Source organism: Triticum urartu, chromosome 7A, assembly GCF_056163025.1.
Source record: "Triticum urartu cultivar PI428250 chromosome 7A, HENAU_Tu73, whole genome shotgun sequence".
NCBI lineage: Eukaryota > Viridiplantae > Streptophyta > Magnoliopsida > Poales > Poaceae > Triticum > Triticum urartu.
This window is the reverse complement of record NC_141879.1, coordinates 542222445-542240168: the sequence shown is the minus strand read 5'-3', so window position 1 is coordinate 542240168 and position 17724 is coordinate 542222445.

Here is a 17724-nt window from a genome sequence, read left to right as displayed (position 1 = left end):
ATCCGGCTCTCCTCAGTTTCTTGATGTCTCCGTCCGTGACGGAGGAGACCATCCACTTGCCTCCCGCTCCGGACATGATTGGAGAAGGTCGAGGTGGGAAGTGCGGACTTGGGCGCTAGAGCTCGAGTGTGCGAAAACAGATGGGTAGGGGAGGAAGAAGGCATGGATAGAAAGGTGAATCCTTATCGCTTTATATGGGCGAACGAAACTAAGCGTCCCCACTTGCCTGGTAAAACTCGCTTATCCCCCAAGTGCCATAATTGATGGCATGGTTGGGTTACCCACACCCATATTGATGAGAATCCCGTAATAAGGGGACACGATCTCTGCTTTGACAAAACGTGTCGAAAAACTGTCTCGCGTTATGTGCGGGGCTGGTTAAAAGAAACGGTTCGAATAATCACCGGGCCATGACATAACGTCATGCTGCCAAAACAAGCCAGAAAATTAGATCTGCGAAAATATTATTCTCTCTGCGGTGGAATGTGGAACTTATTTTGCAGGGTCGGACAATATCCTCGTATTCAAATTCTTCTATGATGTATACGGAGAAGGAACTTGCCTTGCAATGCCGAAGACAATACTGTGCGCCGGACTCATCGTCATTGAAGCCCTGGTTCAGGGGCTACTGAGGGAGTCCTGGATTAGGGGGTCTCCGGACAGCCGGATTATCTCCATTGGCCGGACTGTTAGACTATGAAGATACAAGATTGAAGACTTCGTCTCGCGTCCGGACGGGACTCTACTTGGCGTGGAAGGCAAGCTAGGCAATACGGATATGGATATCTCCTCCTTTGTAACCGACCTTGTGTAACCCTAACCCTCTCCGGTGTCTATATAAACCGAAGGGTTTTTAGTCCGTAGGACAACAACCATAACATACAATCATACCATAGGCAGGCTTCTAGGGTTTAGCCTCTCTGATCTCGTGGTAGATCTACTCTTGTACTACCCATATCATCAATATCAATTAAGCAGGACGTAGGGTTTTACCTCCATCAAGAGGGCCCGAACCTGGGTAAAACATCGTGTCCCCTACCTCCTGTTACCATCCGGCCTAGACGCACAGTTCGGGACCCCCTACTCGAGATTCGCCGGTTTTGACACCGACAGTGCTCCTTTGGATAAACCAAGGCACGATCGCAGTAGTTCTCCCTTTACTACCTTAGCCGATATAGCGGAATGAAGGTAGCAAGCATAGGAGCCGGGCAACCCAACTATTGACCAAAGACATGATTCAGAGCCAATGCATATAATGCTAAATTCGGGGTGCCGAACTATACTATAAAAAGTGTTCGGACTTTTGTTGCCATAGTGTAGGGTGCTATGAGGCCCCTGGCAAACATCAAATGTACCAAAGTGTATGGGTGCTACCTGATAAAGTTACCAGAAAAAGGAAAGATAAAAAGGAAGCAAAAAGAAGAACAAGTGGTAAGTTAGAGCCGTAAAATTTGAGCCGCAAACTGTTCTTACTATAATTTCATTGGTGCGTTAAAGCGCGTTTATACAAGTAATGCAATAAGTAGGAGGCTAGTTACTATGCCTTAACCAAGCGAGAGCTGCACGTGGGTCCTGAAAAACAGGTAGAGTGATCGTTAACAAAACTACCTAGAGAAGTCCCCCATATGCCTATGCTTCTTGCCACCTTGGTGTGTTTTGTCCTTCCAGAGTACCGATGATCAGGCCATCAGATGGGGCCAGCGAGATTGAAACCTGAAAATTTAATGAATTAAAGTGACAGTATGTGTGTATCCGGTGTCGATTGAGCCGTACTCTGGATCACAGGCTAGCTATGCCTCCGACGATGCCCATGGAATTTTGAGTGCGTAATTATGTACGGGCGACACAAATGCCACTACTTGATCGGGACTGAGACGGAGGCCGGATTGCTAGTCGAGCTCCTGACGAGCCAAGCTATCCTGCCGCTAGGTAGTTCGGACCCTCTTGACAGTGTCAGTGGGCTCGGTGGCTGAATAAAGGTTTTGCTTGAGAAGGTCGCTCTGTACTTCTACTGCTAAGGTAGCTGTGTGCTCTTTTGTATGGAGGGAGCGTTCCATATTTCCATTGACTGTTATGACGCCACGTGGACCGGGCATCTTGAGCTTGAGATAATTATATTGTGGCACTGTGTTAAATCGGGCGAATACGGTCTGTCCGAGTAGTGCGTGATAGCCACTGCGAAAGGGGACTATGTCAAAGATTAACTCCTTGCTTCGAAAATTGTCTGGAGATCCGAAGACGACCTCTACTGCGATTGAGCATGTACAATGGGCCTCTACACCTGGTATGTCTCCTTTGAAGGTAGTATTTGTGGGTTTGATCCATGATGGATTAATGCCCATTTTGCGCATTGTATCCTAATAGAGCAAGTTGAGGCTGCTGCCACCATCCATCAGGACTCGCGTCAGGTGGAACCCATCAATTATTGGGTCCAGGACGAGTGCGGCTGAACCCCTGTGACGGATACTAGTCGGATGATCCCGGCGATTGAAAGTGATTGGGCATGATGACCATGGATTAAATTTTGGGGCGACTGGATCTATCGCGTAGACGTCCCTGAGCGCGCGCTTGCGCTCCCTCTTGGGGATGTGGGTAGCATATATCATGTTCACCATTTTGACCTGAGGGGGAAACTTCTTCTGTCCCCCTGTGTTCGGCGGTCAGGGCTCCTCGTCGTCGTCCTCGCTTTGCGATCCCTTATCCTTGTTTTCGGCATTTAACTTGCCGGCATGTTTAAAAACCCAACAATCTCTATTGGTGTGATTGGGTGGTTTGTCTGGGGTGCCATGAATCTGGCACGGACGATCAAGTATGCGGTCCAAGCTAGATGGGCCCGAATTGTTCTTTTGAAATGGCTTCTTCCGCTGACTGGACTTAGAGCCACTGAATCCGGCGTTGACCGTTGTATCCTCGGTGTTGTCATTGTTGTTTCGTCGCTTGTATCTATTGCATCAAGACTTTTCTTTGTTATTTTTAACTTCAGGGGTGCCGGCGTAGGTTGCATTGTTTTTGCTACGGGCCAGCCAACTATCCTCACCCATGAGTGCCATAAGGGCTGCCATAGATTTTGGCTTTTCTTGGCTGAGGTGGCGGGCGAGCCATTCGTCGCAGATGCTATGTTTAAAGGCCGCTAGGGCATCGGCATCCGGACAGTCAACGATCTGGTTCTTTTTTGTTAAGAACCTAGTCCATAATTTCCTGGCTGACTCTCCATGTTGTTGAACTATGTGGCTTATGTCATCAGCATCTGGTGAGCGGACATATGTACCTTCGAAGTTGTCGAGGAAGGCGTCTTCCAAGTCTTCCCAGTTGCCGATAGAGTTTTCAGGCAGGCTATTTAACCAGTGCCGAGCTGGTCCTTTAAAGTTTAGAGGGAGGTATTTGATAGCGTGGAGGTCATCTCCGCGGGCCATATGTATATGGAGAATGAAGTCTTCAATCCATACCGCGGGGTCTGTGGTTCCGTCATATGATTCTATGTTCACGGGTTTGAACCCTTCTAGGAATTCATGTTCGATGACTTCGTCAGTGAAGCAATGAGGGTGTGCGGCACCTCTATATCGGGCTGTATCGCGGCGTAGCTCTGATGGAGTCCGTCTTCGGCTTTCGGCCCGCACATGACTACGTCCGAATAGATGGTCGTCGTCGCATGTCGAGCGCGTCCTCGAGATCCATAGATTGATCTGGTATGTCCTGCTTTATTGTTCAGGTCATGTCGAAGGTCGTATGTATGACCGTGAGATGATTTACCTCTGCCTTTGCGATGAGGCAGGACGGGCTGGTGTTCGGCTTGAGTTTTCCATTTGTCCCGGCCACATGGTGGTCGGTCAGCCACATTGCATGATGATGGTACGGGCTCCAGCGCCTCATCATCGAACTGAGGTAGTAATTTCCACTTCGGGTAGCTTTTGGCCGGGCGCTTGAGGCCGTACTCTTCGGCTGCTAGGACGTCAGTCCATTTATCGTTGAGCAGATCTTAGTCAGCTTGAAGCTGCTGCTGCTTCTTTTTCAGGCTACTTGCAGTGGCTATTAGCTGGCGCTTGAAGCGCTCCTTCTCAAGAGGTTCCTCGGGCAAGATGAAATCCTCAGTGCCGAGGCTCGCCTCATCCTCGGAGAGCGGAAGATAGTTACTGTCCTCCGAGTCCTCGTGCGTGGCCTGTTTACCAGGGCTAACCTGCCGATCTTCCCATTCATCCTGTTCGGTAGCTGCGTCAACGGGGTCTTCATTGTCTTCGGCACCTTCTGGAGTGTTATCTTCTCCTATGCCGGTGTTTCTATCTTTGCTGCGGCGTGACTTAGAGCAGCGCCGCTGACACCAGCGTTTCGATTGTATCTCAGGCGGTTTATCCTCAACTGGACCTTCTTTGTCATCGCCGCTGTTCTCCTTCGGTGCATCCACCATGTATACATCATACGAGGAAGTGGTCATCCAACGTATGGTGAACGGCGGGTCCTGGGCCTCTTCTTCTCCGTCATCGTCGTCCATATCGTCGATGTCATTGGAGCCGTAATCGGGCATGTCAGTTAAGTCTTTGACAGTGGCTATAATGTGGGTGGTGGGTGGGGAGCGAAATTCCTTGTCATCAGCTTCTAGTTCGAACCGGATATAGTTCGGTTGTGAATCCCCCGCTAAGGATAGATTTTTTAATGAATTTAGCACGTCACCCAAAGGCGAGTGCTGGAAGATGTCTGCGTTGCTGAATTCGAAGATCGATAAACGATCAAGTTCGGCGTCCGCGAACTCACACAGTTCTGAACATATTGCCGGAGACGAGTCCGGAGTTCCTATGACACAGATATCATGCGAGGTTAAGTCCATGTGCGACTCCAACGCTGGGGAATCTGTGGCCTACGTGGTTGGGTTGAGCCTCCAGTCCTTGGATGGCGCACTATGCTCCGGATCTATGTCCAGAGCGGTTACAGGAGCTATCTCCTGGATGCGGTCCGATGACAGATTTAGGTCATGTCCATCGGGGTGACCAGGAGTGGTTGTCGCGGTCTCGAATCCAGCGAAGATCAAGTCTCCAAGGATGTCCGCAACGTAGATCAAGCTCCCAAATCTGACCTGGTGGCCAGGGGCGTTGCTATCGATCTGTTCCAGATGGCCAAGCGGGTTGGCCCATAGTGCGAAGCCGCCGAACATGAAGATCTGTTCAGGAAGGAAGGTCTCGCCTTGGACAGCATCGTTGTTGACGATTGAAGGAGCCATCAAACCTTTTGAGGATGGCACAGTTTAACTCTCAATGAAAGCACCAATGTCGGTGTCAAAACCGGCAAATCTCGGGTAGGGGGTCCTGAACTGTACGACTAAGGTCAATGGTAACAGGAGACAGGGGACATGATGTTTTCCCAGGTTCGGGCCCTCTCTATGGAGGTAATACCCTACGTCCTGCCTGATTGATATTGATGAATATCAGTATTACAAGAGTTTATCTACCACGACATCGTAATGGCTAAACCCTAGAGGCCTAGCTTGTATGGCTATGGCAATGAATATCTCCCCTCCGGACTAAGTCCTCCGGTTTATATAGACACTAGGAGGATCTAGGGTTACACAAGGTCGGTTACAAAGAAAGGAATCTACATGTTTGGTCACCAAGCTTGCCCTCCACGCCAAGGAGAGTCCCATCCGGACACGGGGCAGTCTTCGGTCTTCGTGTTCTTCACAGCCCATCAGTCCGGCCCATGGCTAATAGGCCGGACACCCGAGGACCCCTTAGTCCAGGACTCCCTCACTTACAAAGCTTCATGTGATGCCCCCACATCATCAAGTGAGAAACAAGCCTTCAATGAATAATTGAGCCTAATGGTGAAGAATTTCAACAAGTTCTACAAGAGTAGAAGCAAGGAAAGAAGTTCCAAGTCAAGGTCCTACAATGACAAAAGATCTTCAAGTTGTGAACGTAATTGCTACTATTGTGGAAGATCCAGACACTACTCCAATGAGTGTACGGCTCCCTACAAAAGAAGAGAAGATTCTCCCAAAAGAAGAAGTAGAAGAGAAGAATCACCACCAAGAGAGAGAAGGACTAGAGATGATCGTTATGAACGAAGAACATCACGGAGAAGCAAGGATTCGGAAAGAAAGGACAAATCATCAAGGAGCTACACAAAATAAAGACATCGAGCTCATGTTGGTGAATGGGTATCCGGCTCCGACTCCGACAATCACTCCGAGAGAAGTTATCACTCCGACTCCAAATATACTCAAGATGAAGGTGTTGCCAGTCTAGCACTTGTGTCAACCAACTCCTACGACATATTTGAGTCACCAAATGAAGGAATTGGAATATGCTTCATGGCTAAAGGCCCAAAGGTATCACACACCGAGTATGTTGATTTCAATAGTGATGAAGATGATTTGCTAGGTGATGATGATTTACTTGTTGACAATTCTAGTGATGAAAACTATGATGAACTTGCTATTAATCATGCTAATCTATCCCTAATATTAAAGGGAGGATTGTTTCTCCACTTTTTTGGTGCATCAGTCCTTTTCGTACGTTTCATCTCTTTTTCCATACGTCCGATTGGTCTTGGTTCGATTCCCACATTGGGGTACTGTCAAAAAAAGAAAAGACGCTGGTAGGCCTTGGGCCAGACACCCTCCAGATCGCTCGCCTCTCCAGATCGCCTCCCCAGGTCACCCTGAGCAGCAGCTCCAGATCGCCCTCGGCAGTACCTCTAGGTCACTCTAGATTGCCCTCAGCAGCAAGCCAGCAACTCACCTGCTGGATGAAGAGCCTGTTCTCCGAGCAAGGCCAGCTGTCGGTGTCAAAACCGGCGGATCTCGGGTAGGGGGTCCCGAACTGTGCTTCTAGGCGGATGGTAACAGGAGGCAGGGGACACAATGTTTTACCCAGGTTCGGGCCCTCTTGATGGAGGTAAAACCCTACGTCCTGCTTGATTGATATTGATGATATGGGTAGTACAAGAGTGGATCTACCACGAGATCAGAGAGGCTAAACCCTAGAAGCTAGCCTATGGTATGATTGTCTTTTTCTATGGACTAAAACCCTCCGGTTTATATAGACACCGGAGAGGGCTAGGGTTACATAGATTCGGTTACAATGGTAGGAGATCTACATATCCGTATCGCCAAGCTTGCCTTCCACGCCAAGGAAAGTCCCTTCCGGACATGGGACGAAGTCTTCAATCTTGTATCTTCATAGTCCAGGAGTCCGGCCGAAGGTATAGTCCGGCTATCCGGACACCCCCTAATCTAGGACTCCCTCAGTAGCCCCCGAACCAGGCTTCAATGACGATGAGTCCGGCGCGCAAATTGTCTTCGGCATTGCAAGGCGGGTTCTCCTCCAAATTCTGTGTACTTGTTGAATAGTGTCCGGTTTCTTGTAAATGTAGTGCTCCTTGGCTTCTACGCCCAATAATGGCCGTCTTCCACATGTCAAACGAATACGAAAAGTCAGGGTGTTTTTTTATATTCACACCCCTAGCCGCGTGAATGAGCCGCCTATTTAAGGGGACGAGGATTTAGATCCAAACCACACCTTCTCCCCTCCGCGAGTATTAATTAGAGCATATCCGACAGAGGTCCATTCTATCATGGCCGGCCGCCGCAGCTCCTCCTCTAGCCCTTCTAGCCCTCAGCCTGGAGATTGGAAGAGGTGCTCCATCCCGCACAGCGAGCTAGTGACGCTCCAGACCAAGGGATTTCTCCCCCCAGCCTATATGGTCCCGGTTCGAGCCGGACTTGCCACCTATAATGGCGGAGAGCAAGTGGAGAGCACCCCCAATCCCTCCAAAGGAGAGCGGGTATGCCTTGTCCCTTACTTAATAAGAGGGCTCGGATTTCCAATTCATCTGTTTCTCTGGGGGCTCCTGGAGTTCTATGGCCTCCAGCTGCACAGCCTCACGCCTGCCTCCATATTGCATATCGCGGGCTTCGTAGCCCTTTGCGAGCTGTTTTTGGGCTGCGAGGCTCATTTCGCGCTGTGGAAAAGGCTATTCTGCCTTGTGCCCCGTTCTAAGAAGGGGTCAATATATCAAGTGGGCGAAGCCGAAGTGTGGCGCATCGCCGGGACCGGATATCTATCCGGAACCCCAAAGAAGGCGTCCGAGGGCTGGCCTTCGGAATGGTTTTATATAGAGGACGTCCCGCTGCCGGATCCTGTCCGGATCAGCCTCCCTGAGTTCGACAGTGCTCCCCTAAAGAAGCGCCTAAGCTGGCGTCCACAGAGCCCTCAAAGGGAAAGTGACAGGGACGTTCTTTACCTGATGGGCCGGATAAGATTGTTAGCTCATTCCGGACTGACCATGATCGGGGTCATGGCTGCATGCATCATGCGAGGGGTGCAGCCGCTTCAGTATAGAGGCCGCCCCATGTGGGACTTCAACGGGGAGGACGATGCCACCCGCCACGGTCGTAAGGGGCCGGATTCGGCTGCCGCTCTAATAAAGACCTTGTCCACTTTGTACAATGGAGAAGAGGAGGAATTTCTCCGCGTCAACCCACAGGGTGGATTTTCTATGTACAATCCCCCAAGTTGGGTAAGTGGACACTTTTACTTGCCCATCCGTTTTATATTCCCATCGTTAAATATTCAGTCTAACGACTTCAACGCAGGAACTGCGCCAGGCTATTAAAGAAATAAATAGCCCTCCTCCACAACCCGAGGATCCGGGACGGTCCCTCGACCTGGCCTCTCAAGAGGATCCGGACTTATCTGTGGAGCTGATTGATGGGGTGTTTCATCAATTGAGCAAGGACAACGCCTTGGTGGCCATTACAGCCGATTACCCAGGGCTACTCCCAGCCTCACAGGTAACTGAGATCGAAGTCCAGCACTTTGAAAAGGGATCTATCCTCGCGTGTTTTTGATTGCCGTATGACAACCGTGTTTTGCCGGGGAGGTCCTTGAGACTGGAGGCCGAGCCTGCGGCGACTAGCCAACGAGGGGCGGCAAGGCCCCGCGGGCTGAAAAGAAGTGCGGTCCGGACTGAGACGTCGGCGCAAAGGTATAGCTCGCCATCTTATTCCCGGGTGTTATTCCTTCGAGGCATATTAATGCTCATGCTCTCTTCAGGACGATGAGACCTCACCGGACTATATCCGGAGAGGTTGCCAATCGCGCCTCCACCAGCCAGGCTCCAAAGCCTGGTCCGGAAGTGGAGGCGAACACAAGGCGCGCACCGGACGCTCCTCCGACAGAGGATGCGGACAGGCTGTCTGCCACCAATTCCAAGGTGGAGAGTGCCATGAACCACAGGCGTCGCCAGACAGTTCTTCACGACGCTTGCTTCTCCCAAGAGGCATTGGATGCCTTCAATTCAGGAGATGCGTACCTCCGTGCTGCTCAAAATGGTCTAGCCAGAGCCACGGAGCAGTATGTAAAAGACATACGGGTAAGAAAATTTTGGTAATTATATATATACCAGTAGCCCCCGAGACTTGAAACGGTTAGAATAACTGATTTAAGGATCATTTGTTATGCAGGTTCTTACAGAAAAGAATATCCTACTGTCCCAGGAGATGGAAGAGTGCAAAGCCCAACTTGAGGCCGCACTAGCCGCGGCAGGGGAGCCCAAGGAGACCCCCCTGGTAATATACGCTTCGAAAGATAAGTATTTTGTGAAGTGCGGCGTGGGTGCAAATCTGACAAATTAAATTGCAGATGGCGCCGGATTAAATCCAGAAAAGCAACAACTCCTACGCCAGCTAAAGGCTGGTGAGAGTGTGCTGACAAAGGTGAGGCGGGAGAAGAACGATCTCCAAGATGCCAACACCAAGCTGGGCGTTGAACTGAAGGATGTTCGTGCCCAGCTGTTGGACTCCGTTAAGAAGAATCAGCGGCTTTGACGCGGCATATTTAGTAAGTGCTTAAACGAACTTTGAAAAAAGAGTTCGGCGAGGAAGTCGACTAACAGAGTAATGTCTGTAGGTATGCTAACAGGTCGTCCTGCAGAGGAAATGCCCGGTTCTACGGGTGACCTTCTTCCCGAGCTCTCACAACTACATGAGCGAGTTCGGCAGGTGATGCAAGGCGTCGCCCAGGCCTTGTGGCCATCCATCTCCATGCCCGAAGGCCTTGGAGAGCTTGTAGAGAAGCTGAAGGGAGCGCGGCGGCGCTTCCGATTGTGGAAGATGTCGGCCTGCCGTCAAGGCGCCAGGGAGGCCTGGGCCATGGTGAAGACGCGGTACACGAAGGCTGACCCAAACCACATGGCCGAGGTCGGACCCGTGGCGCCCGATGGGAAGGAGATCCCTGTGAGCTTAGTGTACGACCAAGTAGAGTTGGCCGCAAAGTATTCCCAACAGGACTGTAAACTAGACAGCCTGTTAGATGGTATTGAAGAGGAATACAATCAGTCAGATTGACTATGTAATTTTAATTGACATGTGTAATGCCTTCTAGCCGGATTGTAGATCGTTTGTCATGGCCAACCTTTTCGCTTCAACCTCAGGACCTGACGGTCTGGAGTGTGTCCGAATACCCTCGCGGTTATATAAGAACCTGGGTATGCATGGAGACCAGGCGTAGGGGTCATTAGTGCTTGAACAGACAAGTGCCCAACTAGTTATGTTATATTACATGGTTAGTAAGAAACATCTTCCAGGGAGAATAGTTCCGTTAGGGATTCCTTTCCCTGGGAGGCATGCCCTAAAGTGCATGTCCATTCGGCGAAAAGAGACGCAGGAAAAACATATGGGGGCGTATAGATAAATAAAAAAAGATCATCTTTAGTTCACCGACGGAATATTCCCTTAAGAACGCTAGCTTTCGGCTTCACCCAGTCTGAGGTACACATCTGGCTGACCTGGCAGTAACAATCACAGAGGTGCTCCCTTTACCACCTAGCCGAACAACCGGGAACGTAGGGGTAAGCACAGGAGCCAGGCAACCTAGCTTGGCCAAAACTTAAGTCATATCGATGCATATAATGGCGAATAAAAGGTACATGCGGAAGTGTGACACATGTGTTGGGCATGAAGCCCGTATAAATAAGCTTCTGTTTAAAGAAGCCCCCAGGTTTAATGGGCGCGGATAGCGCGTCACTTTATGAGCCTTTAAAGGCTATAAGAGAGAGGGAGGGGAGAAGGAGAGAAATGTAAGACAGAAAGTATATAAAAAATGGACAGAGGAAGGAGACGAACACAGAGTCCGGCGCTAGGCATAGAATCTTCGTAGACGGGCTGCGTTCCATGGGTTCGGCTCGAGTCAGTTATCCAATGCATCATGCAGGCGGTACGCTCCACCAGTCAGGACTTGGTTGATTATGAAGGGACCTTCCCACTTGGGCTTGAGTTTGTCCTTTTTCTTGTCCGGCAGGCGTAGAACTAATTCGCCAACGTTGTAATTTTTGGCCCGTACTTCTCTGCTTTGGTATCTTCGAGCCTGCTGTTGATAGAATGCGGAACGGGCTTTTGCCACGTCACGCTCTTCCTCCAAGGCGTCCAAACTATCCTGCCGATCGAGCTTGGCTTCTCTTTCTTCGTACATGCGCACTCGAGGTGAGTCATGAATTATGTCGCAGGGCAAAACTGCCTCTGCGCCGTACACCCTGAAGAATGGTGTGTATCCGGTGGTGCGATTCGGCGTGGTCCGCAGCCCCCAGAGTACGGAGTCGAGCTCCTCTACCCAGTGCGTGTTAGATTCCTTAAGGGGCCACACTAGTCTGGGTTTGATGCCGCTCATGATAAGACCATTTGCATGCTCGACCTGGCTGTTAGTTTGTGGGTGATAGACGGAAGCATAATCGAGCTTGATGCCCATGTTTTTGCACCAGAGTTTTACCTCGTCGGCCGTAAAGTTCGTGTCATTATCAGTGATGATGTTGTGGGGGACGCCGTAACGGTGTACAACCCCGGATATAAAGTCTATCACCGGTCCGGATTCGGCCGTCTTAACAGGCTTGGCTTCTATACATTTGGTGAACTTATCCACCATGACCAGTAAGTATTTTTTCTTGTGGGTTCCGCCTTTAAGGGGTCCAACCATGTCAAGCCCCCAGACCGCGAAGGGCCAAGTGATGGGGATAGTTTGGAGGGCAGTGGGTGGCATATGGCTTTGGTTTGCAAAAAGCTGGCAACCGATGCATCGTTGGACTAAGTCCTGGGCGTCTGCCCGGGCCGTCGGCCAATAAAAGCCCGTACGGAAGGCCTTGCTTATAAGGGACCGAGCTGCAGCGTGATGACCGCCGAGTCCGGCATGAATTTCAGCCAGGAGGTTCCGCCCTTCCTCTTCAGAGATGCACCTTTGAAGGACTCCGGTAGTGCTTTTCTTATAAAGCTCTCCCTCATGGACTTTATAGGCTTTAGATCGCCGCACTATGCAGCGTGCCTCATTTTGGTCCTCGGTGAGTTCCTGCCTAGTAAGGTAGGCGAGGAATGGTTCTGTCCACGGGGCGATGACGGCCATTATTACGTGGGCTGAAGGTGTTATTTCATTGGTAGAGCCTCCAATTATGTCAGAGTGTTCGGTGTCGGGCAGTGCGATTGGGTTCGGGCTATTATTGCCGGGTTCCCCTTCCCATACTACAGATGGCTTGAACATCCTTTCCAGGAAGATGTTGGGGGGGACTACATCACGTTTTGCGCCGATGTGTGCCAGCACATCTGCCGCCTGATTATTTTCCCGGGCTATATGGTGAAATTCGAGCCCTTCGAATCGAGCTGACATTTTTAGGACGGCGTTGCGATAATCTGCCATTTTTGGATCCTTGACATCAAAGTCTCCATTTATTTGGGATATTGCGAGGTTCGAGTCCCCGCGCACCTCTAGGCGTTGAATGCCCATGGATACTGCCATCCAGAGACCATGTAGAAGGGCCTCATATTCGGCTGCATTGTTGGAGTCTGTGTACATTATCTGGAGTATGTATTGAACTGTGTCTCATGTGGGGGACGTCAAAATGACGCCAGCCCCTAGACCGGCCAACATTTTGGTGCCATCGAAGTGCATGACCCAGTTTGAATATGTGCCATACTCTTTAGGGAGTTCGGCCTCCATCCATTCTGCGACGAAGTCGGCCAAAACTTGCGACTTGATAGCTCGCCGTGGCTTGTAAGATATGTTGAATGGGAGGAGCTCAATGGCCCATTTTGCAATCCGGCCCGTCGCGTCGCGGTTGTTTATAATATCGTTAAGTGGCACTTCTGAGGCTATTGTTATTGAACACTCTTGAAAGTAGTGTCGCAGCTTCCGGAATGCCATAAATACCGCGTACGCAATATTTTGATAATGCGGGTACCATGACTTGCACGGAGTAAGGACAGTGGACACATAGTAGACCGGCTTTTGAAGGGGGAATTTGTGTCCGTCCGTTTCTCGTTCGACGACGAGCACTGCACTTACGACCTGATGGGTTGCTGCAATGTATAATAGCATTGGTTCACCAATGTTTGGCGCGGCCAGGACTGGGTTTGTTGCCAAGATGGCTTTTATTTCGTCAAGTCCGGCCGTGGCTGCATCCGTCCACTCGAAGTGTTCGGTGCGCCGAAGGAGGCGGTAAAGGGGTAGGGCCTTTTCTCCAAAGCAGGAGATAAAGCGGCTTAGAGCCGCCACGCATCCGGTTATTTTTTGTATTTGTTTGAGGTCCTTCAGGATATCCAATTGTGACAGAGCTCAGATCTTGGCTGGATTTGCTTCAGTTCCTCTACCGGATACAATGAAGCAAAAGAGCTTTCCGGCTGGAACGCCGAAAACGCATTTTTCCGGGTTGAGCTTGATGTCGTATGTTCGGAGGTTATCGAATGTTAGCCTCAAGTCGTCTACTAGAGATACGACATGTCTTGTTTTAACGACCACATCATCTACGTATGCCTCCACTGTTTTGCCGATCTGGTTTGCCAGACATGTCTGAATCATGAGCTGATATGTTGCGCCGGTGTTTTTGAGCCCGAAGGGCATTGTGTTGAAGCAAAATGGGCCGTATGGTGTGATGAATGCCGTTGCGGCTTGGTCTGACTCTGCCATCTTTATTTGATGGTAGCCGGAGTATGCGTCGAGGAAACACAACGAATCGTGTCCTGCGGTAGCATCGATAATTTGATCGATGCGGGGGAGAGGGAAGGGATCCTTTGGGCAAGCCTTGTTAAGGTCTTTGAAATCAACGCACTGGCGCCAGGATTTGTCCTTCTTTGGTACCATCACCAGGTTTGCTAGCCAGTCCAGGTGTTTTATATCTTTGATGAATCCGGCCTCCAATAGCTTGGCTAGTTCCTCTCCCATGGCATGTCTCTTAGGTTCGGAAAAACACCGAAGAGCCTGTTTGACTGGCTTGAATCCTTTTAGGATATTTAAGCTGTGCTCGGCCAGCCTGCGTGGGAGTCCTGGCATGTCTGAAGGGTGCCAGGCAAAAATGTCCCAGTTCTCTCATAGGAACTCTCGCAGTGCGGCGTCTACATCAGGGTTTAGCTGTGCCCCGATGGAAGCTGTTTTATTGGGGTCCGTTGGATGGACCTGGAATTTGACTATTTTGTCCGCCGGTTTAAAGGAGGTGGACTTGGATCTTTTATCGAGTATCACATCGTCCTTATTCACCATGGAGCGCAGCGCACTCAGTTCCTCAGCCGCTAGGGCTTCGGATAGCGCCTCGAGGGCCAGTGCGGCTGTCTTATTTTCGGCGCGGATTGCTATGTCCGGATCAGTAGCGGGAGTGATGATTCCGTTAGGCCCGGGCATCTTGAGCTTCATGTACCCGTAATGGGGTATTGCTTGGAAGACTGTAAATGCTTCCCGCCCTAGCAGAGCGTGATATCTGCTACTGAACGGGGCCACCTGGAACGTGACCTCTTTGGACCTGTAATTATCCGGCGTGCCGAACACCACATCTAGTGTGATTTTTCCTGTACAGCGCGCTTCCCGACTGGGGATTATTCCTCTAAAGGTCGTGCTGCTTCGCTCGATGCGGTTCCAGTCTATTTCCATTTTTTGAAGGGTTACCTCATAAATGAGGTTCAATCCACTACCGCCATCCATGAGTACCTTGGTAAGACGAAAGCCGTCCACTATTGGACTGAGGACCAATGTGGCTGGTGCTTGGGCTGTTCGGAATTTAGGTTCATCACTGGCGTTAAAAGTAATAGCTGTGTCACTCCATGGGTTTATTGTTGCTACTTGGTAGACTTCGGCAAGGCTGCGGAGTGTTCTTTTTCGCATATTATTTGATGCGAAAGTCTCGAAGACTGTTAATACCGTACTGGTTTCTCTGGGGTGGCTTTCTGTGGCTTCTGGAATTAGAAGATCTTCGCCAATTTTTGCCACCTGCCGGAGTATCCAACATGCTCTAAGGCGGTGAGTTGGTGTGGCGCCCTCTGCACTGTGAATTTTACAGGGTCCATTAAGCCATCCTTCTAGTACGGTTCCGTGCCCTGTAGAGGGCTTTTGCTTTTTGGTATTGAACCCGGGTGTCTGGCGATGATGCACCCTTTTATTTTGGACTGGGTTTGTATTTAGGGCCGGATTGTCCCAAAATTTTATTTCGGTTTTCCAGGCACTTTCCATCGCACAACACTTTCGTACTATGGACGCCAAGTCAGCGAAGCGTGTAATATCACGGCGACTTATGGCGTTGAGGATTCCCTTGTCCGTGCAATTATTGCAGAAGAATGAAATTGCGTCTTCCTCGCGGCAGTCCTTTATCCTGTTCATAACCAGGAGGAATATGGCCCAGTAATGATGTACTGTTTCTTCGGGCTCTTGCCTAATTTGGGATAGATCGCTTATGTACGGGTGGGTGGGTGGAATCAAATCCGAAACCTCACCCAATCTGAGACCCAGGGGCCAAGGAGTTTCCGAACTCGGAAGTTTGGATTCTTGGATGTTGTCCAATGAATCTAGCCCGTCGCCTGACTTTAAGTTCAGGTCTTGAGTGATGTCCTGCCCTCCGCGGGTATCCGGCTTGGAGGGATCAGGAATCCGGACATAGCTAGTCCTTAAGATAGATGAAGGGTCGCCGCACTGTCCCTCTACCACGGCAACGTGATGGGTGACCTGGGGAGAGTTAATCTCTCTTAGATCGGGTTTAGGCCCAATCCGGTCGTAATCCGTAGCGACTCCCAGGGCGGCGATGCGATCCAACAGCTCGTTTAGGGAAGAGAGCTCCATTGGTCTAGCTGCTCGGCGAATTCCGAGCTGACGTGAAGATTGCTTTCGATGACCCGAGAGGTCATCGTCGGCGCAGCAGCCGAACAGGCGGTCATAAGGAAACCACCTAGCCGGAGAGTTTGGCCGACAACCAAAGCTCCCTTAGCAACGGTGCCGTCTTTAAAGACGGGATGAGGCATCCTTCCTGATGGCGACGACACAGAGGAACTCTCAGTGAAAGCACCAATGTCGGTGTCAAAACCGGCGGATCTCGGGTAGGGGGTCCCGAACTATGCATCTAGGCGGATGGTAACAGGAGGCAGGGGACACAATGTTTTACCCAGGTTCGGGCCCTCTTGATGGAGGTAAAACCCTACGTCCTGCTTGATTGATATTGATGATATGGGTAGTACAAGAGTGGATCTACCATGAGATCAGAGAGGCTAAACCCTAGAAGCTAGCCTATGGTATGATTGTCTTTTTCTACGGACTAAAACCCTCCGGTTTATATAGACACCGGAGAGGGCTAGGGTTACATAGAGTCGATTACAATGGTAGGAGATCTACATATCCGTATCGCCAAGCTTGCCTTCCACGCCAAGGAAAGTCCCTTCCGGACACGGGACGAAGTCTTCAATCTTGTATCTTCATAGTCCAGGAGTCCGGCCGAAGGTATAGTCCGGCTATCCGGACACCCCCTAATCCAGGACTCCCTCACCAGCTCCTTCTCCGTGGCTCCAATTCATCCTCTGCCTTCGAGCTCACACCTTCAGAACTCGCAGCAACGACTCCGCTTCCGTCTCCTTGTCCGCGCCAGTGATGGATGCCTCATTTTTTTCATCCTCCATCTCCGGATCAAGTGTTGCACCATCTTCTTCCTCCTCTTGCCTCCGGATCTTCAAGTGCAGCTCCATCTTCCTCCTCGGCCTCTGAATCAGTAGCAGGTACTCTTGCACAAGATATGCATCCAGTTTGTAAAGAGAGCTTGATCAATTCAAACTGTAGCGTAAAGTGGAGTAAGAATTCAAACCGGATAAAATAGGCTTGTGCCATGTGGGAATAGACAAGATGGAAGACTTGCATTGAGAATGTCAGGATGAGAGAGGAGTACCCAAACTTGCATTACTCAAACATATACTCCACAATCAACTTGAGAGTTCACCAAATGCCAGGTTGGACCACATTAGCAAAGCATGCTCCACAATCAACTTGAGAGTTGAAACTTATAGAAATAGAATTTATTACAGTATATAGATTTCTCTGTGTCGCATACTAGAGATGCATAGAGAAATGTTATTGAGAATTCAGTAAATGGTAGTACACAAAAGGAATTTTTTTAGTTGATTCATTTAGAGCCTTTGGTGCTTCAGTTCTTGGTACGGAAAGAACTGCGTATATTGTCAATTGTGGAGTCAAATGTAAAGATGAACTATATAAACAACTGCAACATATAGGACCAATGACCAATATAGGGTGCAATCTATAAATAGCTTCTCGTAAAAAAATATAACCTCTTAACCGAAGAAAGGGAGGTTGCTTAGAAAATATCAGCAACGGTTTCTTTGGAAATATTTGGGTAAAACAAATTGCTTCTCGTTTGTAAAGTAGACTAAAAAATTTGAGGGAATCAAGGGGGAGAGACAGAGAGAAAGTGAATAGCAGATGAGCATCTTAAAGC